The sequence below is a fragment of the Taudactylus pleione genome, unplaced genomic scaffold (genome assembly GCF_031769625.1).
Source record: "Taudactylus pleione unplaced genomic scaffold, aTauple2 ptg000143l, whole genome shotgun sequence".
Lineage (NCBI taxonomy): Eukaryota > Metazoa > Chordata > Amphibia > Anura > Myobatrachidae > Taudactylus > Taudactylus pleione.
Genome location: NW_028284545.1, coordinates 1,439,652 through 1,467,480, shown reverse-complemented (window position 1 = coordinate 1,467,480; position 27,829 = coordinate 1,439,652). Strand labels below are relative to the sequence as shown.

General features: G+C 45.9%; 1 pseudogene across 1 annotated transcript; it reads left to right on the top strand.

The window, feature by feature from the left end:
• The first annotated feature begins 684 nt into the window (after positions 1-684).
• On the top strand, positions 685-27,829 carry LOC148522697 (actin filament-associated protein 1-like; annotated as a pseudogene). Its single transcript, XR_015878520.1, has 7 exons — positions 685-801; positions 2,954-3,211; positions 13,861-13,975; positions 14,518-14,682; positions 16,008-16,198; positions 18,787-18,948; positions 22,062-27,829. The product of XR_015878520.1 is annotated as an actin filament-associated protein 1-like (transcript).

The following is a 27,829-nucleotide window of genomic DNA, read 5'->3' as shown; positions in this document are numbered from 1 at the left end:
CCTAGTACCTAACCCTAACCACCCCCCCCCCCCCCCGTTAGTGCCTAAACCCCCGTCCACGCACCCTAAACCTAACTCTCCTGGGAGGGTGCCTAGCCCCCCCTATTGTGCCTAACCCCCCCTTTCCCTACCCTAACCCTCCTGGGGGGTGCCTAACCCTAACACATATCCCCCCACCCCGCGGCTAGACGCTAAGACACCCGGCTTACCTTCCTTCGGTATGCCGGGTGTCGGTATTTTGTAGTGGGGATAATGATAGGCGTCGGGATTTTGATGCCTATCTTTAGTCCCCTGGCAGACTGTCAGTATCGGGATATTGGCGGGCGGGATAGCGCCAACCGGCATCCCGACTGCATCCCCAGTGGCTATGCGGAGATCCAGTTATCCGCACATAGTGCGAGGAAATATCACTGCTTACGCTTCTATGGGATGCCAGCAGAAACAAGTCTTATCGGAAACCTAACTGCATTTCATCCATTGTATAAATGATTCTTTTACCATATTATTGCCTCTGTCACTTTATTGTAACAGGATATTTAATATAACAGAATCCGGAAAATTTCTGCCTAATCTGATTATTTGCACAGCGTTTCATTGTATTCTAAGCCATTAACTGTTTGTGCATTTTTATTTTTTTTCCATCTTCAGTGAATGATCTTTCCCTCTGTCTTTTCTTTGTGTTAGTTTTATGAACAGGAGAGTAATATCCGCTAATCCCTACCGAGAAGCCCCCACAAATGGCTATTCTGTCCCAGCGGAGTAGCGCTTCACTACGACGACGTTCCCTGCATTAATGGATTGGTAAGACCTGGAATGTTTTGTGTAACAAGCAGCTCTCTAAGGGGTCTATGTGCTAAAATTCTGAGAAATAGAAAGTGGATGGAGATAAAGTACCAACCAATCAGCTCCTAACTCACTTTACAGGCTGTGTTTGAAAATGACAGTTAGGAACTGATTGGTTGGTACTTTATCTCCGTCCACTTTTGTGAAGTGCGTTTGTCATGTGGTCGTCTTACTTGCGGTCAGGAGCCTGCTTCACTGACCTCAGTGCTTGTGTTAAATGCATTAAGGGATTTAGGCTGGGTTTAGAAAGCCGCTACGCTGCCACAATGCTCCTGGACACGAGTAACATCGCCAGTGGGCATGTGGGCACTTTCAGGCCGCCCTTTTGTGGTATCTTAGAGCTGAACGCTACTAGTACAATGTACAATGCTGACTGCAGAGAGTCTCATTTTAATTTGTATACCTGAGCCGCTGGCATTGGACTGAAGATGCCATCAGTATAGGTAACATACAACAAGCATAATGCATAAATAATGTACAGTATAGCAACATTTGATAACTCCTGGTGACAGGTATACTCTATTATAGTTTTGCCTGCTAGGCCCTGTAGTACCTGTGTACAGGGACATCAATCTCTTTAACCCTAGTCTACATTATCTAGCCCTTCTTTCTCTTTAATGTGAATAGGTGTGACCCTATATTGGGTGACATGCTGTCTTGTGTTATATAGTATCATGGGTGACGACGTGCTCGTGTTGTTGTATCATGGTAAATATTGTGTCTTGTGTTGTAGTACCATGGATAATGTTGTGTCTTTTGTTGTAATATCTTGGTTAATGTAGTGTCTTGTGTTGTAGTATCATGGATAATATTGCGTCTTGTGTTGTAGTATCATGGTTAATTTTGTGTCTTGTGTTGTAGTATCATGGATAATGTAGTGTCTTGTGTTGTAGTATCATGGTTAATGTAGTGTCTTGTGTTGTATCATGGATAATGTTGTGTCTTGTGTTGTAGTATCATGGTTAATGTTGTGTCTTGTGTTGTAATATCATGGTTAATGTTGTGTCTTGTGTTGTAGTATCATGGTTAATGTTGTGTCTTGTGTTGTAGTATCATGGATAATGTAGAGTCTTGTGTTGTAGTATCATGGTTAATGTAGTGTCTTGTGTTGTATCATGGATAATGTTGTGTCTTGTGTTGTAGTATCATGGTTAATGTTGTGTCTTGTGTTTGTAATATCATGGTTAATGTTGTGTCTTGTGTTTGTAGTATCATGGTTAATGTTGTGTCTTGTGTTGTAGTATCATGGTTAATGTTGTGTCTTGTGTTGTAATATCATGGTTAATGTTGTGTCTTGTTTTGTAGTGCCATGGTTAATGTAGTGTCTTGTGTTGTAGTACCATGGATAATGTTGTGTCTTGTGTTGTAGTACCATGGTTAATGTAGTGTCTTGTGTTGTAGTATCTTGGTTAATGTAGTGTCTTGTGTTGTAGTATCATGGATAATGTTGTGTCTAGTCATGGATATTGTTGTGTCTTGTGTTGTAGTATCATGGTTAATGTTGTGTCTTGTGTTGTAGTATCATGGTTAATGTTGTGTCTTGTGTTGTAGTATCATGGATAATGTTGTGTCTTGTCATGGATAATGTTGTGTCTTGTGCAGTAATTAACTGAGTGAGGAAAATTGCTATATGCTTGGACTTTTACACCCGAGGCTATTTAAATTAGAAGCCTTTTTTCCTTGCGCATTAAATCTTCGGCTAATGCGCGTTAACCCATAGATTCCAGGATAAGCACCCAGTGCTATGGGTTACCGCGTTCGCAGTACCCTGTGATAAGGCACTTACCACGGATTTCTGTCTGAGCTTCCCTCAGGCTCAAACAAAAATCGGCATTAAGTGCAGCCTGCATGCGTATTGTGGGCTGTGCTGGCTACAATGACATAGCCCCCGTCACTGCATTAGCCCAGAGTCAATTACCGCGGCTAATTGGATCCAGCCCTTAATGTTGTATCTTGTGTTGTAGTGTCATTGGTGATGTGGTGTCTTGTGTTGTAGTGTCATTGGTGACGTGGTGTCTTGTGTTGTAGTAACATGTTTGTGGATCTGGCTTTCTACCGTCTGTTCCATGTATGTTGCTCTTACTAATGGTTCAGCTATGTGTAATTACAGTGGAGACCGGAGGAGGACTTGGCTTATAACAGAAAGAAAGGAGAAGAGGTGCATTATGATGAGGCAGATGTGTACGATAACTTACCGTCTCCGAAAATCTTTGCGCGCTACCCACCAGCTGACAAAAAGCCCAATAGGTTTTCCACTGACAAACTATCTCCTAACCACTACAAATCTCCTGTCTCATCCCGTCTGTCCTCTCCGTCTGTCACTAACAACTCTGCTCTGGGGAGGGCGTCTGTCGGCTCCCCGTCTCAGGTACTATATATTGCTTATGTCACTGCATGTGGTTGTGTGCAAGTTCAAGCCCCATGGTCTTCCTGGGTAGGTTATAATGGAAAACTGCATCTGTTGCCTGGACACAGTGGAGGCAGCCAGGTTATGTGGCTACATCCTGACAGATGTAGCTGAGCTAAATAGTGTTAGTCAATGACCTCCTTCTGCATATTTGAAATTGCTTGTTGCAATTTGTCTCGTGTGTGGCAAATATCTGCTTACATGACTGCAGGGCCGAATTAAGGTTTATGGTGGCCCCAGGTAACTAACTTGTGGGGGCCCCTACCAATAAAATTGCCAAAATTATATATCAGCATACTGTACAGTACACACAGCATCCCAGTGACTGCCGTACAGAACACACAGCATCCCAGTGACTGCCATACAGAACACACAGCATCCCAGTGACTGCCGTACAGTGCACACAGCATCCCAGTGACTGCCGTACAGTGCACACAGCATCCCAGTGACTGCCGTACAGTGCACACAGCATCCCAGTGACTGCCGTACAGTGCACACAGCATCCCAGTGACTGCCGTACAGTGCACACAGCATCCCAGTGACTGCCGTACAGGGCACACAGCATCCCAGGGACTGCCGTACAGGGCACACAGCATCCCAGGGACTGCCGTACAGTGCACACAGCATCCCAGGGACTGCCGTACAGTGCACACAGCATCCCAGCGACTGCCGTACAGTGCACACAGCATCCCAGCGACTGCCGTACAGTGCACACAGCATCCCAGCGACTGCCGTACAGTGCACACAGCATCCCAGCGACTGCCGTACAGTGCACACAGCATCCCAGCGACTGCCGTACAGTACGCTGGCTCAAATGAACAAATCCATTTTAAATTGTATATAATATTTATAGTATCATGTAATATTTAAACTTTTTCCCATTCAACCCCTTACGTGCCATCGGACCACCCCCACATGCCCCTAAGACAAAGTAACTGGTCAAACTTGTGTGCAGCATTGTTTACAATATGACCCCCCCGCCCCAGACTTCCACAGGATACCTTGGGGTATAGGTGATTACGTCAGGCATCGGGCACCATAGAGTTAAGTTTCAGCCTCCCAGGATGCACTAGGGTCCCCCTCCTATACCCCGCCCCCGAGCCAAGGCATCTCAGTTTAGTTTCGTGCCTGGCCGGAGTCGGATGCACCTGTTAGAGGGGGGCCATGAAGAGCCCCTGAAGTTTCTTCAATGCAGCTGTGGCTGCACATCTGGAAGTACAGCATGGACAGTCAGTCCTGACGTCCATGCTGTCTTCCCTACACCCCTGCCGGTACCAAAACGCCGGTCCTGATCCGGGGATGCTGGTAGGCATCTGGGGTCACAGCTAGCGGTGACCCCAGATGTTTAGGACCATGACCGGAATCAAGGGGGACAACAGGTAAGCAGCGGGGTCCCGCGGTGGGTCCCCGCTGATACATGGTCCCGAGTCCCCAGGCAGGGGGCTCCCTGGGGACTGGCTGCAGCGAGGAGCCAGGTTCTAACCTGCGCTTCCACTACCCCCCCTGGGACAGCAGGACCACTGCAGAGCGGCAGCGCTGCGGCATCCCAGGGGTTAAATGCATGCCAGGGGAGTGCGCCTTCCCTGTCTCACAGCCGGCGCCTCCCCCGCTGCACACAGCCCTCTCTGCTCTAGCTGACTGGTTCTGTGTCAGCGCTCCTCCCCCAGGCCGGCCTCCTCTCTGCTCCATGGTGAGCGCTGCTGGACGCTGATGAACGGTGGCATCGCGGTCTGGGTCCCCCTGCATACCTCTCCTCCGTTGGATTAAGGTCTGTGTATGCAGCGCTGTGTCCTACCAGGCTCTGAGTCTGTGTAGTTGAGGATCAGCGCTGATAGTGCAGGAATTGATTTCTTTGCAGTGTATGTGACCTATGCTAGCGTCTGCTGCCTGTACTTTCATTTTCTATCTGTCAGCATTTAACTATCCCTGTTCTTTCTGCTAAAGCCCTTGCGGTGCGGTGCTTGCAGGGTGGTCTTACACTATACTAACGAGTATCAGTGAGAGGGGTCACATACTTACCATTATGTCTGAAAGTGATTTTCCTCTCCAGCTTTTATGTACTACATGCAAGGTACCTATAGCGGAGGGGGACGGTAGTGCGGAGGGACTATGTCGACGGTGTTATTCGTTGACGCGACCGATTACGGTCACGGCTCCGGTACAGGAGCCGCCCTGGGCTTGTTTCGCCAAAGCGCTTACAACCCTCGTGAGCCAGTTAGCTCCGCAGCCTGCCTTCACTCAGATGGGATTGTCCCAGCAGTCAGGGGTGTCGTCACCCATGCAGGGTTTCCCAAGACAATTGATGGTACCCCACAGTCTCCCTATTTCCCCTCCTCAGGTCTTTCATGAGCCTGCGTTGGTTAATTCGTTAACAAGCTCTGTACAGCAGTTGTCAGAAGTGTTGCAAGGGGAGTCTGTGATGCGGCCTCACAAGCGACCGGTGGCGTCTCTGTCTGCTCCTTATAAGGATGACGACGGGACGTCCGACGACGGGGAGATTCTGGATCTTTATGACCAGGAACCCTTCCCGTCTTAAAGAGTCGGACGCTAAGTCTAAGGTGTATATACCTGGCCTTATTCGTGCAGTCCGTACTGCTTTAGTTATTGAGGATGAGGAGCATCCAGTATCAAAGTCCAAATACGCCTTTTTCAAGGATGTTAAAGGAGATACCACAGTGTTTCCTCTTTCGGGGCAATTAGTTGACCATCTAGAGGAAGCATGGAAACAGCCAGGCAAACGATATCAGCCTCAAAGGCGTTTAGCAGTGGCGTATCCGTTTGCGGACAGTTATTTTGCCAAGTGGGAGTCCCCTCCACAGGTGGATTCTCATGTGACACGCCTTGTCTGTAGTGCCACATTACCCATGCCATCCATGTCCTCCCTTAATGATGCTACGGACCGCAAGGTGGAGATCTGCCTGAAGTCCGTCTATTAGCTCGCGGGGGATGGGCAGCGCGGCCAGCTATGGCCATTTGTTGGGTTGCCAGAGCTATGGAGCGCTGGGCTGATACGTTAGAGGCGTCCTTTGATTCCGACTGTCCGGCTGAGCAGACGGAATTGATTGGCAATCTCCGGGATTCAGCCACTTATATCAATGAAGCCGCCTTGGATATTAGTACCCTGGCGTCTCGAATTTCTTCGGCAGCTGTAGCTGCTCATCGCACATTGTGGTTGCGATCTTGGAAGGCGGACGCGGATTCCAAAAAGGGTTTGGAAGCGTTGCCTTTTAACGGAGAAGTTCTCTTTGGTCCGGACCTGGACAAAATTGTAGCCACGCTGGCGGCAGCCAAATCGGCATGTCTCCCGTCTGCTGCAGTTCCTTCCGGTTCGGGTAAGTCATCCTTTCGGCATTATAGGACCCAGGGTAGGCCTAAAGCACAGTCCTTTCCCCGACAGGCTGGCCCCAAGAAATCGGCCAAGCCCCGGAAGCAGGCCTGGAGTACCAGACGTCCGGCCCCTAAGCCGGATGACAAGCCTGCGGTCTGACTGTCCGGGCCTCCCTTTGGGGGATCCCAAAGTGGGAGGCCGCCTGCTGCAGTTCGCCAGGTGTTGGTCGGTCACCACGACGGACACTTGGGTTCTCGAGGTGGTCTCACACGGGTATGCCCTCTCCTTCCGGCACAGACCCCCGGCTCGATTCTTCACCACGGGTCTACCATCACACCGGAACAAAGCCACGTAGCTGCGGAAGGTCTTGCACACTATGCTCCAGGCTGGAGTTATAGTGCCTGTTCCATTCTCCCAGAGGGGCCAGGGTTTCTATTCCAATCTCTTTTTGGTGCAGAAACCCAATGGGTCGTTTCGTCCGATTCTCAACCTCAAAGCTCTCAACAAGTCTTTGCGGGTGCCGAAGTTTCGGATGGAGACCCTTCGGTCCATCATTCTGGCGCTGGAACCTGGGGACTACATGGTGTCATTGGACATACAGGACGCTTACCTGCATGTCCCTATTCTGTTGCGCCATCAGCAGTTCCTCAGGTTTGCAATCCGCAGCGACCACTTTCAGTTCCGGGTGTTACGTGGTGCTGTCGCCAGGCCAAAAGGTGTTTTCACCAAGGTGATGGCGGTCATGGCGGCTTCCCAGCGGCTGCAGGGAGTCCGCATGTTGCCGTACTTGGACAACCTTCTCTTAGTGGCAGGATCTCCGGAGCTCCTCCTGCGCCATTTGGACCTTACCATTGCGCTACTGCAACGACACGGCTGGTTGATAAACTGGCAGAAGTCCACCCTGATCCTGTCTCAGCGGATTCTGCATCTCGGAGCCTTATTGGACTCGGGACAGCAAAGGATCTTTGTGACGGGGGAAAAGATCTCTGCCTTACAGTCGAGGGTGCGCAGTTGTCTGCAGAGCCGCCGGGTGTCTTTGCACTCGGCAATGAGGTTACTGGGCTCCATGGTGTCGATATTCGACATGGTGGAATATGCCCAGTTTCACTCCAGACCTCTGCAGCACCTGATCCTGTCCAAATGGAATGGGCTGCCTCAGGGTCTGAAGTCCCAGATGTTGGTGCTCACTCCGGAGGTTCGCCTGTCTCTAGCCTGGTGGTTGCAGACGACCCATCTCAACAGGGGTCATCCGTTCTGGGTGGCGAATTGGGTCCTGTTAACAACGGACGCCGGTCTTCGGGGCTGGGGAGCGGTCTCGGGTCCACACTTGTTCCAGGGCAGGTGGACTCCGGCAGAAGCAGAGCTTCCAATAAACATCTTGGAACTCCGAGCGGTTTTCGATGCTCTCCAGCAGGCACATCGGGTTCTCCAAGGTCACCCAGTGCAGGTCCAGTCGGACAACGCTACCACCGTGGCCTACATAAACCGGCAAGGAGGGACCCGAAGTCGGGCGGCTCTCGTAGAGGTGTCTCGGATCCTGGTATGGGCGGAGCGCAATCTTCCGGCCATATCAGCTGTCTTCATCCCGGGAGTGCTAAACTGGGAGGCGGACTTTCTCAGTCGCCAGGACGTTCATCCAGGGGAATGGTCCCTGCACCCGGACGTTTTTCAACTGCTGGTGGACAGGTGGGGTCTTCCAGAGATCGACCTCATGGCATCCCGGCACAACAACAAGTTGCCGGTGTACGGGTCTCGCACAAGAGACGAAGAGGCATCTCTGGTGGATGCTCTGTCCGTCCGGTGGACGTTCTGGTTTGCTTACCTCTTTCCTCCGGTTTCCCTTCTTCCACGGGTAATCCGGAAATTCAAACAGGAAGGAGGGATGCTCCTGTTGATAGCTCCCGCATGGCCCAGACGGCAGTGGTTCTCAGACCTTCAGGGTCTGCCCGTGGACAGTCCTCTGCGCTTACGGCTCCGACCGGACCGTCTGTCACAGGGTCCTTGTCTTCACCAGGACCTGACTCGGCTGTCTTTGACGGCGTGGCTGTTGAGATGGCCATGTTAAGGTCCAGGGGCTTTTCCAGCTCTGTGGTGCGAACCATGCTAAGAGCTCGGAAACCGTCTTCCGCGAGAATATACCATCGCGTGTGGCATACGTTCTTCCAGTGGTGTCGACCGAGAGGTTATGCACCGCGGGAGTTTCGTCTGTCTCGTGTACTCGCCTTCCTACAAGCGGGACTAGACCACGGGCTTCGCCTTGCTTCTTTGAAGGTGCAGGTTTCTGCCCTCTCTGTCTGGTTTCACCGTAGGATTGCTACAATCCCTGATGTGCGCACCTTTATGCAGGGAGTTCTGCGAATTCAGCCGCCTTTTGTACCACCCGTTGCGCCTTGGGACTTGGCTGTGGTCCTGAGAGCTCTCCAAGGACCCCCGTTTGAACCACTGGGCTCAGTGGATCTTAAATGGCTTACAGCTAAGACTGTTTTCCTTCTGGCAATAGCTTCGGCCAGACGTGTTTCTGATTTAGGGGCTCTCTCTTGTAGACCCCCTTTCTTGATTTTTCATGGGAACAGGGCAGTGCTACGCACTCGTCCTGATTTTCTTCCCAAAGTTGTTTCCCAGTTTCATGTTAACGAAGAAATAGTTGTTCCAGCTTTTAACTCACCCGGCCTTTCAGTGGGTGAGGCCACTTTGGATGTTGTGCCGGCCTTAAGGTCTTATGTTGACCGCACTTCTTCGTTTAGGAAGTCGGACGCCTTGTTTGTCCTCTATGGCTTCCGTAAAAAGGGTTGGCCTGCTTCAAAGCAAACTTTGGCAGCCTGGATCCGTATGGCTATTTCTGAAGCTTATCTTCATGAAGGCCTGCCGGTTTCTCCTTCTGTGAAGGCTCATTCCACTAGGTCTGTGGGTCCTTCGTGGGCAGCTCGACGTGGTGCCTCTGCAGTCCAGATCTGCAAGGCTGCTACGTGGTCCTCTGTCCATATCTTTGTGAGGTATTATGAGTTTGACACCTTTGCCTCTCAGGATGCTTCCTTCGGGTGGCGGATTCTCCTTTCAGCACTGGAGCGTCCCCACCCTTAAAGGATACTGCTTTGGGACATCCCCAAGGTATCCTGTGGATACCCTATGGACCCTGAAGTAGAAAATATGAGATATGGTAAGCACTTACCCTTGTTATCTCTATTTCTACGAAGTCCATAGGGTTCCACAGGACTCCGCCCTGCCGCACCTGTGCTGCAGATGGGCTTTGCTCTGGTCACCGTTTTTTCCGTCTCCCTCTGGTGAGAATGTGATTCTTGTGTGTGTCCAGATCTTTCTTCTCTCTCTTCCTTCTCCTCCTCTGGCCTATGGCTTGGTACCTAACTGAGATGCCTTGGCTCGGGGGCGGGGTATAGGAGGGGGACCCTAGTGCATCCTGGGAGGCTGAAACTTAACTCTATGGTGCCCGATGCCTGACGTCATCACCTATACCCCAAGGTATCCTGTGGAACCCTATGGACTTCGTAGAAATAGAGATAACAAGGGTAAGTTCTTACCATATCTCATATTATTGTCATCATTTATTATAAATGTAGATCCGCCTATGTGTATGGATAAACTAGTCATAAAAGTATTGCAGATCTCTTATGCTGCATACACACGTAAAGATTATCTGTCCAACTAGTTGATTGGTTGGAATGAAAATCTGGTAACGTATGGGAGTAAATGATGATCAGCAATTTGCTCCTAAATGCCAGAAAACAGATGAAAATGGTCGTCAGACAAGTTTGAACAAATTGTTTAGATCAAACATTTAACAAACAACAGTTTTTGTCCATTTTCCGGCGTTTGGGAGCAGATTGCTGATTGTCATTTGCTTTCATACCTTATCAGATTTTCATTCCAACCAATCAACTAGTTGGATGATTGGACAGAAAATCTTTACGTGTGTACCCAGCTTTAGTCTTCAGTGTTCTTTATTGTACATTTAGTAATTGAATACGGAGTGAATCAATGAGAATTTGTATTTAATTTCCAGCAGCTTTGTGCATGGCAGGTCTTATCAGATGCTAGAACGGAGCACTTTATCTAATGTAGCACAAGCCTACAACATGCCATCTACCATGTACTTCCTGCAATCTCTATAACAAGTGAATCATCAGTAACAGATAATTTATTTTGACAAGTTTCTCACCCCCTCGCTTCCCCCTTCCCTCTGGGTAATTTCACTTTCCTGCTTGCAGAGACAGGATTAACATTCCCTAATGGTGATTCTTACCGCTGGCAGCAACTTGGAATTATTTTCCGTATATGCACCAGCAGATCTGTGTTTATTTCCCAGTTACACTGTCATAATAACATGCATCTTGTTCCCCGTATCTAGATCATGCCAATGTAGTGAGATGTATTCCAGAGCAAACTAAAAGCCCTTTGTTCTGTATGCGGAGGAGACACAATCCTGGCCAGTCCCCGGTCTGTGCATTGTCAGGCTCTGTTACCCAGCACCCTGCTTCCTTTGTAGCACAAACTTAGATTGGGTCACCAGCTTGTAGTGGTCTGAAGTGCAATTTAAATGTAATGTTACAAAGCAAGCGAGATATGCCGGCTTAGAGTCACAGTCCCACGTAGCCTTTGAAAGAGTAAAATAAGCGTTTTCTCATCCGTACTGTGTGTGTGTGTGTATGTATATATATATATATATGTATATATAATATAGTAATTATCAATCAACCGAAACATTAGCAAAGCCAAGCGTGTTAAGCCTTCTCTGTGTCATAGGCAAACGCAGGGGGGGTTTCCGTCTGCCTGGAAACCCCCCTCCCCGGGAAAACACACCATGACCACAATAGAAATAGTAATGTAATAGAATGTTACTAGTGCTGCATGTTCTTCACAGTATCACAAATTAAAATAATTAGCACTAGCTGTGGATCTTTTAACGCATATCATTCATTAATAAATAACCTTTGCACCAACTAGGAGATCTGGAAAACATTCACTGTTAGGGATGTGCCCAATATGTACATATATGTTCAGGGCAGTGCTAGGTCATTTTGCTGCTCCCAGTCTCCCGGACTTGTTCTAATGCTCGGGAATGGTGCCCACATCTAACATAAAACATTCAGCTCAGTCAGGATGGTCCTACTGGCTAATTACTGTGATCGTTGGTCCTGTATATGCTGGAATTATGAAACACAATATTCTTTGTTTGACACATTAAAGCTGATTAAGTGCTAATTCAACCCTCTTCATGGACTGGCCACACTCACTCTAAAATCAAACCTTTGTAAACCCCCCTCTAGAAATCCTGCGTTTGCCACTGTGTGCTATCACTATTCGCTGCCTTAACAGTAAATGTAATCCGTAATTCTAAATAAATTCCAATTCCTCCTTCAGTATACAATTTAATTGACGGCTTCCCAAATGTATTTTCTTTAGTTATCGACCTCCAATGCCATGCAGATTGAGAACATCCTCAAACAGTTATTTTTCATTTATTTTTTCAATCTACTATTGAAAGCAGGTCTATTGCATCCACATGTCCTTATTTCTCCATGAATCCCTTAAAATCCGTATTATCTTTTATTTATATGACGCCACAAGAGTTCTGCGGCGGTGAACATAGGATATAACCCACGATGTTCGCTTACCTTAATATCGGTCTCTTGATATCACTCGTTACTAATGTTAAGTGGTTCTCCAACCAATCCGCTCCTGTCATTTTTCAAACATGTGACAGGAACTGATTGGTTGGAGCACCATTTAAGATTAGTAACGAGTGATCACAAGAATATATCTCGTTATTAAATATGCCCCTTACTCCACTGTAAAGTCTATTTTACCTCCCTAGGAAGATTAAAACTACTATTTCAACTGTCATACTGGCCCCTCACACAAGGAGGCGATTTTCTAATAAACAATTTTTACTAAAGTTAATTATATGAAGAATAGAATATATTCCAATTGGATAATACTACTCAGTTTTTTTTACTGGCTATTTTCTTTTTTAGATTTTTATCTCATTGGGTACTGTGGGGTCTTTTAAACTAAGCTTTGGAGAGCGAGAATGTGTATGAAGATAAAGTACCAACCAATCAGCTCCTAACTATCATTTTTCAAACAGCCTGTAAAGTGACACTTAGGAGATGATTGGCTGGTATTTTATCTCCATCCACTTTAGCTCTCTCCAAGGCTTAGTACATAAGTCCTCAAACATTTAACAGCTTTTATACACCTGTTGTGATACAGTACATTGTATTATAATATATTGTTGTGTAAAAAATAAGGTATTTGTAAGACCATAAATTTAGCTCTTTTTTTTATTTATACAAAAGCCGCGCCCTGCTCCTTTTCTGCCACACGGCGATATCTAGTGCAGGTCCCCTTAGTGTATTGTTTTTTTAATATTGATGTCATCTGTGTAATCTTGGAAGACATTAGTTACTGAGATTTGCTTCATTTTACGGAATGGTTTTAAGTTTCTGTGCTATATACATATTTAGGACCAGATGGAATGGGACGGCAGCTCGTGTTGCGCTGTTTTCTTACACTTACGTTTTACTGATTCTGCTCGGGCCTCCATAGGCTGCCAGCACAATCAGCCTGACGATACATAACGCGCAAAAGCGGCCGGAAGCCATTCCATAGGCTTCTGCAGCTGATTGAATCAGCCACAAAACTGATATTCTCTGTCAGATGCCTTATTACGTAGGTTTGACTCTAGGATAAGACTGGGGTCCTTATTAGCATCAGAGATGGCAAAGTAACTTCTTTGTAAAGGTATCATTTATATAGTTCCGTCTATAAAATGATAGCTAGGAGCTGATTGGTTGCTATGGCCAATTACTCCACTTGTCGCTCTTCCAGGAATTGTCTCTCCTGCCTTTGCCCCAGCTCAGCCCTGATGCTGGTCTGTAGTGAACTGATCGCCTGCTTCTAACACCTCTCTTCAGGGTGACAGTTGCACTATAAACATTGTCAGCGGCTGATTGTAGGGCTTACTGTCTTGCAAGTCTCAGTTGCCGTAAAACTGCCATACATGAGATCGGACCAGACGACTCAGCATTTCCCATCTGCCACTAAATTAATGAGTAACTAAGTATTTATATTCAGTTTATCTGTTCATTTCTGCCTTTTACTTCCATTTCATGTATCCATGTACTTTGTATGTCAACCTAGGTCTCTGAAATAACACAGGGAAACCAATATATACACATCCCGCATATATAGACGAGATGGTAAATGTGCTATGCAGCCCAGGCTAAAGAATAATGGTTCCTCTTTTATTGCTCCTTCCATACAGCTGAAGAGCAAGAAGCCTCCTGTGGCTTCTAATGGTATTGCATCCAAATCCAGAGTAACCAGCACCCAGCAGAAGAAGCCCAGCACGACCAGCACTGTGAAGCGAAATGTCTCCAGTAAGCAGCTGTCACTGTGTTAGCCCTGAGCGCTGTTTGCTGCAAAAGATGGACCACATTTACTTTTCTTACTTTTCAATAAAACAATATTAAAACATAAGGAGCATTTAAAGGCCACCATTTACAGTCGTGTGTGTATATGTGTGTATATATATATATATATATATATGTGTATATATATATATATATAAGGCTGAGTAATGTACATTAAATGAATGGAGTGTTTATACTTTTCACTCAATATGTTCATCATCCCCTCATTCACTCCTCTACGTGCAATTTGCCATGTTAGCAGCAGATAGAGTCTGACTGACATCTTTGTAGACTTGCTTTGTAGAATTGCAGGACATGGTTTGGTGCTTCCCCCATGCACGTTCCTCCTCTTCCTCTATGGACACAAGTGCTTCTGTCGCAGTGTTGGGTTGGCTGATTAGTGTCTTTGTTCAGTTTCCCAGCCCGGAGCGAAAGGTTGTGTTAGTAAAACAGTATAAAGTATTGATGCTTGTTCCACTCATACATTATATACGCCCTCTGGAATTTAGATGCTGAGCAGTATAAGTATGGGAAGAACCGGGTGGAAGCAGATGCCAAGAAGCTACAGATGAAAGAGGAGGAGCTTCTGAAGAAGAAGGAAGCGCTTCGCAACAGACTGGCCCAACTCCGGAAGGAGAAACGCGATATAAGAGCCGCCATTGAAGCCAATGCAGGTACTGATGGGGGTTACTGACAGTGCTTTCAATATTGATCTATGGGCCTCTATTAGTTGCCGTTGGTCCACACGGTCCCATGAAAATCAGAACTATTGGGAGCTCGGTCTTGTTGTCCTGTAATCAGATACTATAATACGCTTTCATTTCATTCCTCATTCATGCCGGCTGGTAACAACACCTGGGCCTGTTCTTCCACCAGCTGGGGATGGGATATTTAGGACTGGGTGTTTTAATGTTTATAAGAAAATTGTGATGCATCCCTCCCTCTTTCGTCTGCATTGTGATCACCAGTATGCAGGTACTGTTACCTGCGATTGCTCTTGCCAGGCGATAAGAAAACTTCTGGGTTTATGACCTCGGAGTCCTGTTGGCCATGCCCGGCCAACGCTGTGCACATGCACAATTCGCTGGAAGATGGAGAGGGATCCTTCAGATCCCTCTCCGGGGGCATTTTGTGGAAAGAAGCCCATAGGCTCCTATAGGCAATGCCATCTGTTGATGGTGTTGCCCATCGTGCAGAAACTCTTGGTGCATACGGGCACATAGCAGCCCTATAGAATCCTATGCGGACGGCTGTGTTGCGAGTCCGCAGCGGATATATCTGATATCTGTCATGGATCCTTTTTAATACACAGGGCGAGCCGTATGTATTGCAGTAAACCTCCAAACGCTGCAGTTATCGAAGGTTTTACCACACTTGTTACATTGATACATTCCGCCCTTAGTCATGCAAAATGCTTTAGGAGTAAACACAGCAGAAGCCTTGGGGTAGGGATCTATGTTGTGTCACTAGCTGGGAAGGTAGAGCTGTCCCCAAAACTTACCTAGGTGTCTGTAGTTGTTTTTGAAATACCATACACCTGTATGTATTTATAATAACCATAAATCAGTTTATATTCTATATGCCTAGTGTTGGTGCACTTGAATATTTTCCATGATATTTGTTACATTGTCATTTAGTGCACTGAAATGCTAAAAGCCGAATCCAATTGTGACATTTCTGATGACTGTTCTAGAAGGGTCCGTATAAAAAAGCGGGTGTTGTCCAAAGGGACAGGATTATAATTGAAATCGTTGTAGAACAAGTTAGTAAAATGAATAAGTTGGCTGCAGTGGGCAGACTGTAGAGCTCTGTGTGTTACCTGTAGCATCGGTTGCAGAAATGTCCTAATTGCATTTGCACACGGCACATAAGCTCAATTCCACCTTTGTTCTTTTACTAACCTGGCTGCGTGTTGTATGTGGAGTGTTCCAGGGTTGTACCGCGGGGACGTTTCTGCCCTCTCTAATTCTCTGTCATTTGATGTTTCTTTGATTTACAGGGAGAAAGTCCCAGATTCTGCTGGAGGAAAAGCTAAGGAAGCTGGAGGAGGAGTGTAAGCTAAAAGAGGGCGAGCGAGTAAGTCTAGAGCTGGACCTGACAGAGGTGAAGGAAAGTCTGAAGAAGGCCATGGCCGGTGGAATAACGCTTGGTCTTGCTATAGAACCTAAGAACGAGACATCAAGGCCGCAGGTGAGGCAACGAAGCTGCCAGTAACGATGCAGAGGAGGTCATTTATGAAGATGCTTGTGCACCGCAAAACACTTTGCACTCAGGGTGCACACTTATCCCTGCTCACTTGGGGTGCTCACACCTACCCATGCTCACTTGGGCGGGGTGCTCACACTGACCCCCCCCCGCTCACTCTGGGTGCTCACACTGACCCCCCCCCTCTCACTCTGGGTGCTCACACTGACCCCCCCCGCTCACTCTGGGTGCTCACACCCACCCCCCGCTCACTCTGGGTGCTCACACCCACCCCCGCTCACTCTGGGTGCTCACACCCACCCTCCGCTCACTCTGGGTGCTCACACCCACCCTCCGCTCACTCGGGGTGCTCACACCCACCCTCCGCTCACTCGGGGTGCTCACACCCACCCCCCGCTTACTCTGGGTGCTCACACCCACCCCCCGCTTACTCTGGGTGCTCACACCCACCCCCCGCTTACTCTGGGTGCTCACACCCACCCCCGCTCACACCCACCCCCCGCTCACTCTGGGTGCTCACACCCACCCCCCGCTCACTCTGGGTGCTCACACCCACCCCCCGCTCACTCGGGGTGCTCACACCCACCCCCCGCTCACTCGGGGTGCTCACACCCACCCCCCGCTTACTCTGGGTGCTCACACCTACCCCCCACTACCCTGATATGTCTCTGCAATCTAAAAGCACTCATTGGTGTGTGGCAGGCAGAAAAATGTTGGTGTAAAAGTATAAATGCTGCATCAAAGTTCAACCTGCAAAAACTTCTCAGCTATTATAATAAAATAATGCTCAGTTTAGCCTCATTTATTACCTTAATCATGAGAGGGCATCGGGCGGTCTGTAATTCTTGTGCCCTGCACATTTGTGCGATGACGTTTTTATTAGATTCCTAGAGCACCAACTAATCCATTTCTCTGCCAGAGTGCAACATGGAGGTCAGTGCTATACGTGTGCTGCATACAGAGGTGTGACTCCTGTGCATACTACAGTTACACAGATCCTGTGTGCACTGCGCGGGGGCGGTGTCTGTACATGGAGGTCAGTGCTATACGTGTGCTGCATACAGAGGTTTGACTCCTGTGCATACTACAGTTACACAGATCCTGTGTGCACTGCGCGGGGGCGGTGTCTGTACATGGAGGTCAGTGCTATACGTGTGCTGCATACAGAGGTGTGACTCCTGTGCATACTACAGTTACCCTGCTCCTGTGTGCACTGCGCGGGGGCGGTGTCTGTACATGGAGGTCAGTGCTATACGTGTGCTGCATACAGAAGTGTGACTCCTGTGCATACTACAGTTACCCTGCTCCTGTGTGCACTGCGCGGGGGCGGTGTCTGTACATGGAGGTCAGTGCTATACGTGTGCTGCATACAGAGGTGTGACTCCTGTGCATACTACAGTTACCCTGCTCCTGTGTGCACTGCGCGGGGGCAGTGTCTGTACATGGAGGTCAGTGCTATACGTGTGCTGCATACAGAAGTGTGACTCCTGTGCATACTACAGTTACACAGATCCTGTGTGCACTGCGCGGGGGCGGTGTCTGTACATGGAGGTCAGTGCTATACGTGTGCTGCATACAGAGGTGTGACTCCTGTGCATACTACAGTTACCCTGCTCCTGTGTGCACTGCGCGGGGGCAGTGTCTGTACATGGAGGTCAGTGCTATACGTGTGCTGCATACAGAAGTGTGACTCCTGTGCATACTACAGTTACCCTGCTCCTGTGTGCACTGCGCGGGGGCGGTGTCTGTACATGGAGGTCAGTGTTATACGTGTGCTGCATACAGAAGTGTGACTCCTGTGCATACTACAGTTACACAGATCCTGTGTGCACTGCTCGGGGGCGGTGTCTGTACATGGAGGTCAGTGCTAAAGGTGTGCATACAGAGGTGTGACTCCTGTGCTTACTACAGTTACCCTGCTCCTGTGTGCACTGCTCGGGGGCGGTGTCAGTACATGGAGGTCAGTGCTAAAGGTGTGCATACAGAGGTGTAACTCCTGTGCTTACTACAGTTACACAGATCCTGTGTGCACTGCTCGGGGGCGGTGTCAGTACATGGCGGGACCATATCCAGTATAGAGTGGGAGTGGCTATCACATAACAGGTCACATTACAGCCAACAACAAAGACCAGTTGGAGGTACAGCTTGGTCATGTTTAAAGTATACAATGAGATGTCCGCTCTCAACTGGTGCAAAAACCCCACAATGCACTTCTCTACCTCTTTATTTATTTTCAATCATCTAAAATCGTACAGGAAATCTCATTTCTCCACAGCTCTGAATATATAGGCCCAACTGTGCCCCTGCTCCGCACTGTACTAGGAGTGCCCGCACTCCGCTAACTACTCCACTCTGCCTGCGCAAACCTCTGCTCAAACACCTCCTGCCCCAGAAGCGCTGTGGCGATAATCTACACAAACTTGCACAAGTGAAGGCGCACAGCTGGTCCAAAGCTGGTTTTACCCTACACAACGAACATTGTGTACTTCATAAATGACCTCCGCATCGTCCTTTGTGACCCAGCTCTGCATTATTATAGCGGGCGATCGTAGTGTAACAGCCCGTCTCTCCAGTCTCCAGTTCTCCGGCATCGCACAGTGGAAAACTCCCCGATCTCCAGCTGTGACACCAGCGATGCGGAATGCGCTTTACCGGTAAACAGCGCTGCGGCATTAAAGAGACAGTCTACGGCCAAGAACTCCCCGGTACGAGGCCACGTCCTAAGGAAGGCGAAGGTGAGAATGGTAATAGAGACAGCGAGCAGTGTATTATACAAAGTGGCCAAATGTACCTGATTTACATGGACTGGGTTTTAAAGACCCCTGGAAATGTCCCTATTTTACAAACTGCACAAAAGGTACTTATTGTAGAGGAGCACTTAGGGCATTATAATTGCAATCAGCAGATCAGACATGATGGTAATTATAGTTCTCCACTACCGCATGTGATAGATTCACAAGCTCAAATTCAACGTGTCCCTGTAAATAACTGTAAAATGTTGGTAACTACTGTATGTACATTGCAGACCCCAGCATTTCTGTAAGCTGCAGGGGTATTTGCAATGTATAATGCCCAATTGCGGCAAATTATGCTGAGCTGTGAAAATGTGGTCTCCTCCAGGCTCCTGTGATTGGCTGGGCTAATTGAGCCAATCCAGATAGCTCTTCTCTTGGCAGCTTAAAGTGTTATTTTCCACATAAAGCCATCCATCTTCAGGGCAGAATCTGAGGTTTAGGTTATTAAATTAGCGTGCGATGCAAAGGGAGGAGATAGGACCCATCGCCGCAGATGAGTAAACTGCTGGCACTGAAGTTTATTGGTAAAGTAACTATTCACTAATGTGACACTGAGCGTTATAGGACCACTAGAGCTAACACATCAGTTGTCTTCTATAATCTATGTCTAAAGCGATCATACCTTGGCAGGACTTGGTGGTATTGATCTTCGCAGTTACATTTGCTGTGCAGCTGTGCCTATGCTTTTTGTACTCTCTTATCAGAGATTTCAGGCTGAGAGAGGCCCACACAAAACCTGCTATTCTTAGCCTAGAAAACGTCCCGTAGTTCCAGAAATATACATGTGTTATCTGTGAATGTCATTACTGTTTCTTTTCAATAAGCAAGCTTTTGTTTTACAGTAACACACAGAAGTCTGTATTAATGATTCTGCTGTGGGACATTCAAATGAACTGAACATGTACAGACTTAGGGGGACATTATCAAACCTTGGGAGATATAAAGTAGAGAAGTTGTCCATATCAACCAATCAGCTTCTAATGCTGGGTACACACAGAGATATATTTGCCGATCAATTGCTCGGCCAATGTATCTGCTGCGCTTCGGCCAGTGTGTACCAACGATATGTTCGTTAAACGGCGTCGTTCACAGACACATCACATTGGCTGCACTGCACAGACGATGGACAGATATGTCTGCAGACCACTGTACACACACAGCGGTAGCCGCGGGGAGGAGGCCGGGACACGCAACCTGCCCGCCGGGACCCGCCGCACCGAGCAGATGATGGTTGTTTAGTGTGTACGAACGACCATCATCTACAGATATATTGCTTAAGTGTGTACCCACCATAACTGTTATTTTATAGACTGTACAAGATACATGAGAGCTAGCAGCTGATTGGTTGCTATGGGCAACTTCACCATTTTACCTCTCTCCAAGCCTTGATGCATCTCCCCCTCAGTCACTATGAGCAGTCATTTGTTATTTTATTGCCCTCACTTTAAGTGTGTGGGCGGGATACGTTTAAGAAGCCAGTCGCCGCAATCCCGACCGCCGGCTTTCCGAATCCTCTATCCCGCCTAGGGTTAAATGACAGGCGTCTAAAATCTAGACACCTGTCATTTTCCCGACGCCGGGAGACCGGAGCCTGGCATCCCGATCGAAGGGATGCCGGGCGCCGCGAGCGGACAGCCGCGGGGGGGGGGGGGTTAGGTTTAGGGCACCCGGGGGGGAATTAGGGTTAGGCACCCCCCTGGGAGGGTTAGGGTTAGGCTAGGGAGAGGGAGGGTTAGGGTTAGGCACCCTCGGGGGACTTAGGTTTGGGCAGTGGGGAAGGAGGGTTAGGGTTAGGCACTTAGAGGGGGGAGGTTAGGGTTAGGCACTTAGAGGGGGGAGGTTAGGGTTAGGCACTTGGGGGGGAGGTTAGGGTTAGGCACCCCTAAGGGAGGTTAGGTTAGTTTATACTTACCTTAGGGACGATCGGGATTTCCAGCGCTGTCGGGCTTCCGCTGCCGGGCTCTGCTCTTTTGTCGGGCTGCCGCAGCTGGGAATCGAACTGCCGGTCATGCGGCAGCCGGTATCCCATACCGAATACGTGTGGGCAACGAATAACCAACAAACCTCAAACCCGATCATTATAATGTTGCTGCATTGTAATAGCTGGGGTGGGGCTGAACCAAATGGGTCTAAGGCCCTCATTCAGAGCCGTACGCTCTGAGCAGAGCGCACGCTCTGAATGAGGGCCGGGCTCCATTTTCATGGAGCGTCCTCCTGGACGCTCGTATAGCTGTGGGTCACCACCCACAGGCTATACGAGCGTGCTTTGTGATGGCCGCGATGGTCGAGACCATCGCGACCATCGAATTTGCGAGCCGGAGCCTGCGGTTGAGGTTTTCAACCGCAAGCTCCGGAGTGATTTTGGCTCTATCAGAGCCAAAATCACTCCCACTGACATCACTAGTGATGTCAGTGGGCCGGCTTCTGACGGGAGGCGTTCCCGTGGGAACGCCCCCGTCAGGGAGGCACGCCCCCGGCACGCCCACCAAAGGGGGCGTGCTGTCAATCAACATTGACAGCACGCCCCCTTTGATCGGACACAATGAGCGAAGGACTTTCCTTCGCTCGTCGCGTCTGGCGCATGTGCACGACAGAGCTCCCTCCGTCGTGCGCATGCTCAGTGCATAACATCGACCCACTTGCGAGCGGACAGCCGCTCGCGAGTGGGTCTGAATCAGGCCCTAAATTTGGATATCGAGTGGCCACACTCTCGGCTGATGTAACAAAGAAGCAATCGGGACTAAATGGTTAGATCATTACATGTGTGATAAACACATTGACAGTCAGAAGAGACTCTGTACTCCCTCTAGTGGCACATTCATGTAATTGTCCTTACCTCGTATCTGATGTCTTTGAAGTTCCGTGCCATATTATTTTACTAATGACTAGTTTGTCGTTATAACTTGGCTTCTGATAAAGAGAAAGTAAAAAAATAAATAAATAAAACAAAATGTTCATGGCAGGTTTAGCTTAAATGAGTACAAAGCCACTCTGCACATTCTTTACATTTATTCTTTACACTAATATATAATTATATCTTGATGTTATTTCAGGAATGGGAGCTAAAGAACGGCACATAAACCATAACGTCTCCTCACGTTTCCTGTATCGCAGCCTTAACTAGCACGGACCAAGAGACAGAACACAGTATTTTGTATACGAGGGTACAGCGTACTTTGCTTGTTTGTTACATGAAGTTCTCTGCCGCACATTACCGGGCAGCTGCGAAGGGCTTGGTCTCAGCGGACCAATTATTCTGCCTTATGGAAAGCTCTTGGACAGGCTCGTTCTCTTCACTGCTGGTGCGCTGACCAGCCGACCTCCTCTTCACTGCAAGGGTTGACCGCTCAAGGGTGCCTCCTAATTTCCTTCTCTACATTGACAAATACAAAACCTTACCTTAAGCACAGGCTCCATGCCGTCACTCACATATAATTGTGGTGATCTTGTGTTTGCCCTCGGCTGTCTGGTATAAGCTTTGGAATATTCCTGAGTTCTAGGCGAGGAAATCCTGACTGATTCCTGCCAAGAGTCGGAAGAAAGCCATTGATCCGATCTTGTACCTTCCACCCTCCGCTGCGCAATGTCGGCAGATAGAGTAGAAAGTGATTGGTTTGAGTTTTGTCTCTCTAGCGTAACCAAGATCACCCTGTGCAGCCACGGAGAAAGCCATTTCCTGGTATAGAAAACGAGGCGGAATTTCCAAGAACTTGGACCAGATTGTAGGTCTTCGAGAACGGCCAGATGTACTGTTGCCTTTATTTTATTCACTGATCATTTGTAAATATTCTTCTATTTACTGTCGGTGGGAATGGTGCGGCACCTGTTGACTTGCGACGAGATAATTGTGATATGAAATGGCTCATATACCTTCTACGTACAATGTGCTACTATTTAGCATTTGTACATAATATTTATGTGTTGTAATAGACCTGTGATTTCTCCTGAACGCCTTCCTATCGCCATGTGTAGTCACCGGTCTTGGCCTTGATCGTTTGGCTGAAACGCTCCTAGAAGGTAAATGGAGTTACAACATTCCTTTCTATCAACGTGTAGATTCTGACCCTCTGTGGGCCAGATTTAAAGGTGAACGTAAAGATGCCCCCAAACAAAGACACATAAGCCCACTTGTATTTCTGTGTCTGTAATATGACTAGTAGGCATCCTATGTGTGCAGCCTCACATCTAGGGGTATATTTATAAGTGCGGGTTTACAAAAGTGGAGATGTTGCCCATAGCAACCAATCAGTTTCTACTTATTTATCTAGCACCTTCTAGAAGATATTAGCTAAAATCTGGTTGGTTGCTATGGGCAACATCTCCACTTCTATAAACCCGCACTTTAGTAAATGCGCCCCCTAGTGTACAGATGCCCAACCAAAAATGCCACTGTGTGCAAAAAGGTTTTTGTATGTGCAAAAAAAGACAAAAGAGAAAAAAAAGCACACCTGGTCATCAATCTACCACACGGCAGTTTTATAATCCCTCCCGCCGGTTGTCTGCGACTTTGCCGGGTGTGTTTTGCACTTGCGGTTATCACTGTTTTAAATCTGCTGGAAAAACTGCCGACAATTGGTGGCTGTGTAGTAAATGGATAAAGCCTCCTGGTGAATTTCTCAGCTACACCTGTGGGAGGCAGGTATTTGGTGATTTGATATCCAACTAACAGCTAGTGACATCACCAAGCCATTGCTTAGCATTCTTTGGTGATGTCACTGGTTTTTGGTAGGCTACATTTTAAAGAATATTGGGTCAACACACAACAAGGCTGCTCCAACTGTGTGGCGGTGATGGGGATGCATTAATTCAGCAGGCACAGCTGTCTGGAGAAACCCGAATGTGGAGGAAAGAGAGTTGTGGGAGTCCTGGAACTTATCTGCTAGTTGGTTATAGGGGACAGAAATCATCTATGGTTGGGTGTACCAAATGCCTAAATGGCCACTTTCTAATATTAGGTTTCCTATCTGCACATAGGATAGTATATGAGATGCTTTACCAGTCACGGCAGCCATTTAATCTGCTAAACAGATTATATCACAATTTAATATATCTGCAACACATAATATCCGATCAAAAAAGATAGAAGGTTATTTACACATTGTGCTGCCACTGTGTCATCTTTTAATCACCCCATCATAAGCACATAATCATATCATATGTTACACACAAAGGACCTGTCCACTAATCACAATGATACCTTATTGCTGACCAGGCGTAATGTTGCTGTAAGAATATTGCTAATGGAAATACTGTGAGATGGGGTTTTGTACATTTTATAAGTCTGTATAAAGCACCACAGAACCCAAACTCAAGACTGATCCGATGTCAAGTCACATCTTTTAGCAATCACAGTAATCTATATGAGCTGTGCCAAAAAAAAAAAAAGTTTCCTTATATCTATAGTATCGGGTACATTTTTCTATTAAACTAAAATGTAAGCAGATAAAATTTTATCTCAACTCCTACAAATATCTTGTCCTGAAGTTACATAGACCTCGCCTTCGATGCTGCAAGTGTTACATAAATTGATGCCAGTCTTTCTATAACTATTCTTCTCCCTGCCCAAATCCTCTGTTTGGCCGCTGTACATTTCGGTGCCGCCGTTTGTGGCAGAAGCCTAGCTGGACCCGTTTCAATAGAGAGGCATTTGCCATCAAGCGGCAGCTTTCTACATTGCAAATGCCCCCACTGTGTTCCGATGACTGATGCATGTTCATAACCGCACATGGCAAGCACAAGTTTTTTTAACGAATATCAACTAATATCTGCTGTTAATCGCAGTAGACTCAAAATCTATCTCAGTGCATTTGTATTACGTACATAATGCCAAATGTAGCAACTATTTTTTTTAAAAAAACAAAACCAACCTGGTTGTGGTTTTTTATTAAAAAATATACACTTTACATCCTGCGGCCAAACGGCAGAGAAATTGTCACTTTTGTCAGATCGAGACCTATTACATTTGGCCCCTAGTGTTCTAGTGTCCAGGCATCAGTGCCCACAAAAAGCCAAAACTGTTACAAGAAATCTTAAGAATCATTTTGTTACATCAAATTTAATTATTTATTTGTATATTTCAGTAATATTGTTAATGATTTTAATTTATATTTGTAAATAATTTCTGGGAAGTATTAACATTGGGGATTTATTTTGGGATATTTGGACAAAGTAAAAAAATAAAAAAAAACTTGTGATAATTACTATTTTTACCTGGCTTATTTCTATCCTCGTCCATTAATGTGGGTGAAGGAGAACAAGTCTTCATTAGTCTGTAAGGCAAACTGATAGCTGAATGCTCAACTCATGAAGTAGAGAAATATATTAAATTCCACGAGACTGTTTGCTACATAAGTGGTTTTATAGACTATAGAGCAAATACTCTCCATAGTAGTCGGGGCAAGCTGCATCTCTCCATCCTCTGTGGAACTAGTAGTCCCAGCATGCCCTCAATTTATGGCCTTTCTTACACCAATTTATTTTTTTTAAATCACACAACAGATATAAAATATATTCTTTTGTTTTCAAACTGTACTGTATATAAATGTGTAATATTTCATTCCGATCAGTTGCCCCACTGAAAAAAAAAAAAAAATTAATAAATTACATTTTTTTTTTTTTACATATGTCTTCATGAGTAATTTAATTGTTTTAACTTTTTTAAATATTTTAATGCATATTGAGCATAAAAATGTTCGTATTGCAAGATAACGTTCCCCATTCAACCTTACTACATCTATTGATGCATACACACTCCATTAATTTATGCAGCTTTTACTACAGGATGTTATTTTTTTTCTTTCATTAATAATAGTATGAACTTTTTTTTGTGTATGTATATGTGTGTGTGTATATATATATATATATATATATATATATATATATATATATATATCATTCTCCCTAGAACACAAAGTTTACGAAAGAAGAACATAGGTAACTGGGTCTAAAAGAAAGTGTTAGCAACGAATCAGATTCTAACATTATTTTTTAGTACCGGTGAAAAGGAAATTAAATCTCTGGTTGCTATGGGCAAAACTATCTTGATGAATATCAGATATTCTGGTACTTGGCTACAAATATGCAATAGTCCATTAAATTGTAATATTCATTATTGTGCAAGGGTGCTAGACATTATTATACATGTTTTCACGCAACAGTAAAGAAATGTATAATAATGATATCACACACTGTAATATCTGCAGGTATCTCCAATTATGATTGGTGCCGCATTATGGTGTACTATTGTGCTTCAGATGTACTAGCTTGTACATGTTGTGTGTGTTTCTAGTTTATCACCCAGGGTTCTCACTACTTCATACTGAAATAACTAGTCATTTCATTAAATTAAAGATTTCTCTTTTATTTTATCGTCTTATAACATGACTGCCATTGATCATGCCTTTTTTTCATGTAATAATTATTTTCTCTGGCCTTCTATGGTCCTATAACTGCACATGTTTTGGAAGAAAAATATACATGCTACTGAAATATTTTATCATATGGTGCCTACTTATTGATAGAACAGTATTTTTTTTTTAATGCAATTGTGTTAGATTTCTTTGGAAAAGATAGTTCCTACTCCTAAAAAAAAAGGTCCCTCCGTAGCCGAACCCTAAAAAAGCTAACCTTATAATAAATTTAAAAAAGTTAGCTAACCTGGAGTGTCCAGAATAATAACATTTATTGAACAATGGTGCAGTACATGGCTACTATATGTTCTAAACAAGAAATTGCAAATGAAAAAAAATAAGGTGTTTTTTTTTTTTTAAGAAACAATCAGAACAAATCGTTGCCCAATTGTTACTATGTTCTTTATTGGAAAGTTAAAAATACCCAGGTGCGTCAGCCCCATGGTTTGCTTTTTAGGGTTAAGGTACCCCCCCCTACATTTGACGTTCATGCCACTTTTAAAATACCTTTATTAACTATCCCAAAGACAAATGGACAACAGTGATGTCATTGGTTTCTTGTGAGCTGATTGGCTGTATTCTCAAAATTATTGGTTCACGACAGTTAATGTCTTTTTCCAGTATACAAAAAACGCCTCCCCCACTTTGTGTAGGAAGTGGTGAACATGAATTAACTTACAACATCTTAGCTTTGCAGACTAAATCTAATGTTTAAACCTCAGTTGTTTAGCTTGTTAGCCCAGAGAGTATCTCTGCAACAGGTAGTTGTCATTCGACAATATCTACAACACATCATGGTTGTTTTACCATGAGATAACTGAGCCATACAGAAAGTAGTTTTATAGGGGTGATCTGGTGTTTTTTTCTTTGGTGAAGAGGTAATTAATATTTTATTTTACAAGTAGGTCAAATAAGAAATTACAATTAATATCCACAATTACAGCCTTCTTGGTATGCAATGACATCACTTTCCAACAAATGTTGTCACTTTCAGGCAGTTGTTACACATTTGTGTTTTATTGTATATTATGGTGTCTGTATTATACATGATGTCTTTATACCGTCTACAGTTCCTGTCATGAATGTACTATATTTCAGGATTTGTATTTCTTTTTAATCATTTTCTAAAGGAAATTTTTGTGTCTGAATTCCTGCAATAAATAGAGAGGTGTTGCATATCTTGGTCAACCCTTTTCATTATGTTTGTAAATAGAATCATTTTATGGGACATATTTAATTTTTAAAGTGCATATTTTATTTAAATAAGACATGTCTGCTTGTTATTTAAAGTGGATACAACGGATTATTGTATTTTAGACTATTCTTTAAATATTTCTGTACACTGTATTAAGATGGACTTGCACTCACTTTGAGTGCTTTCAGTTATGTGCACTATTAATAAAGTTTATTTA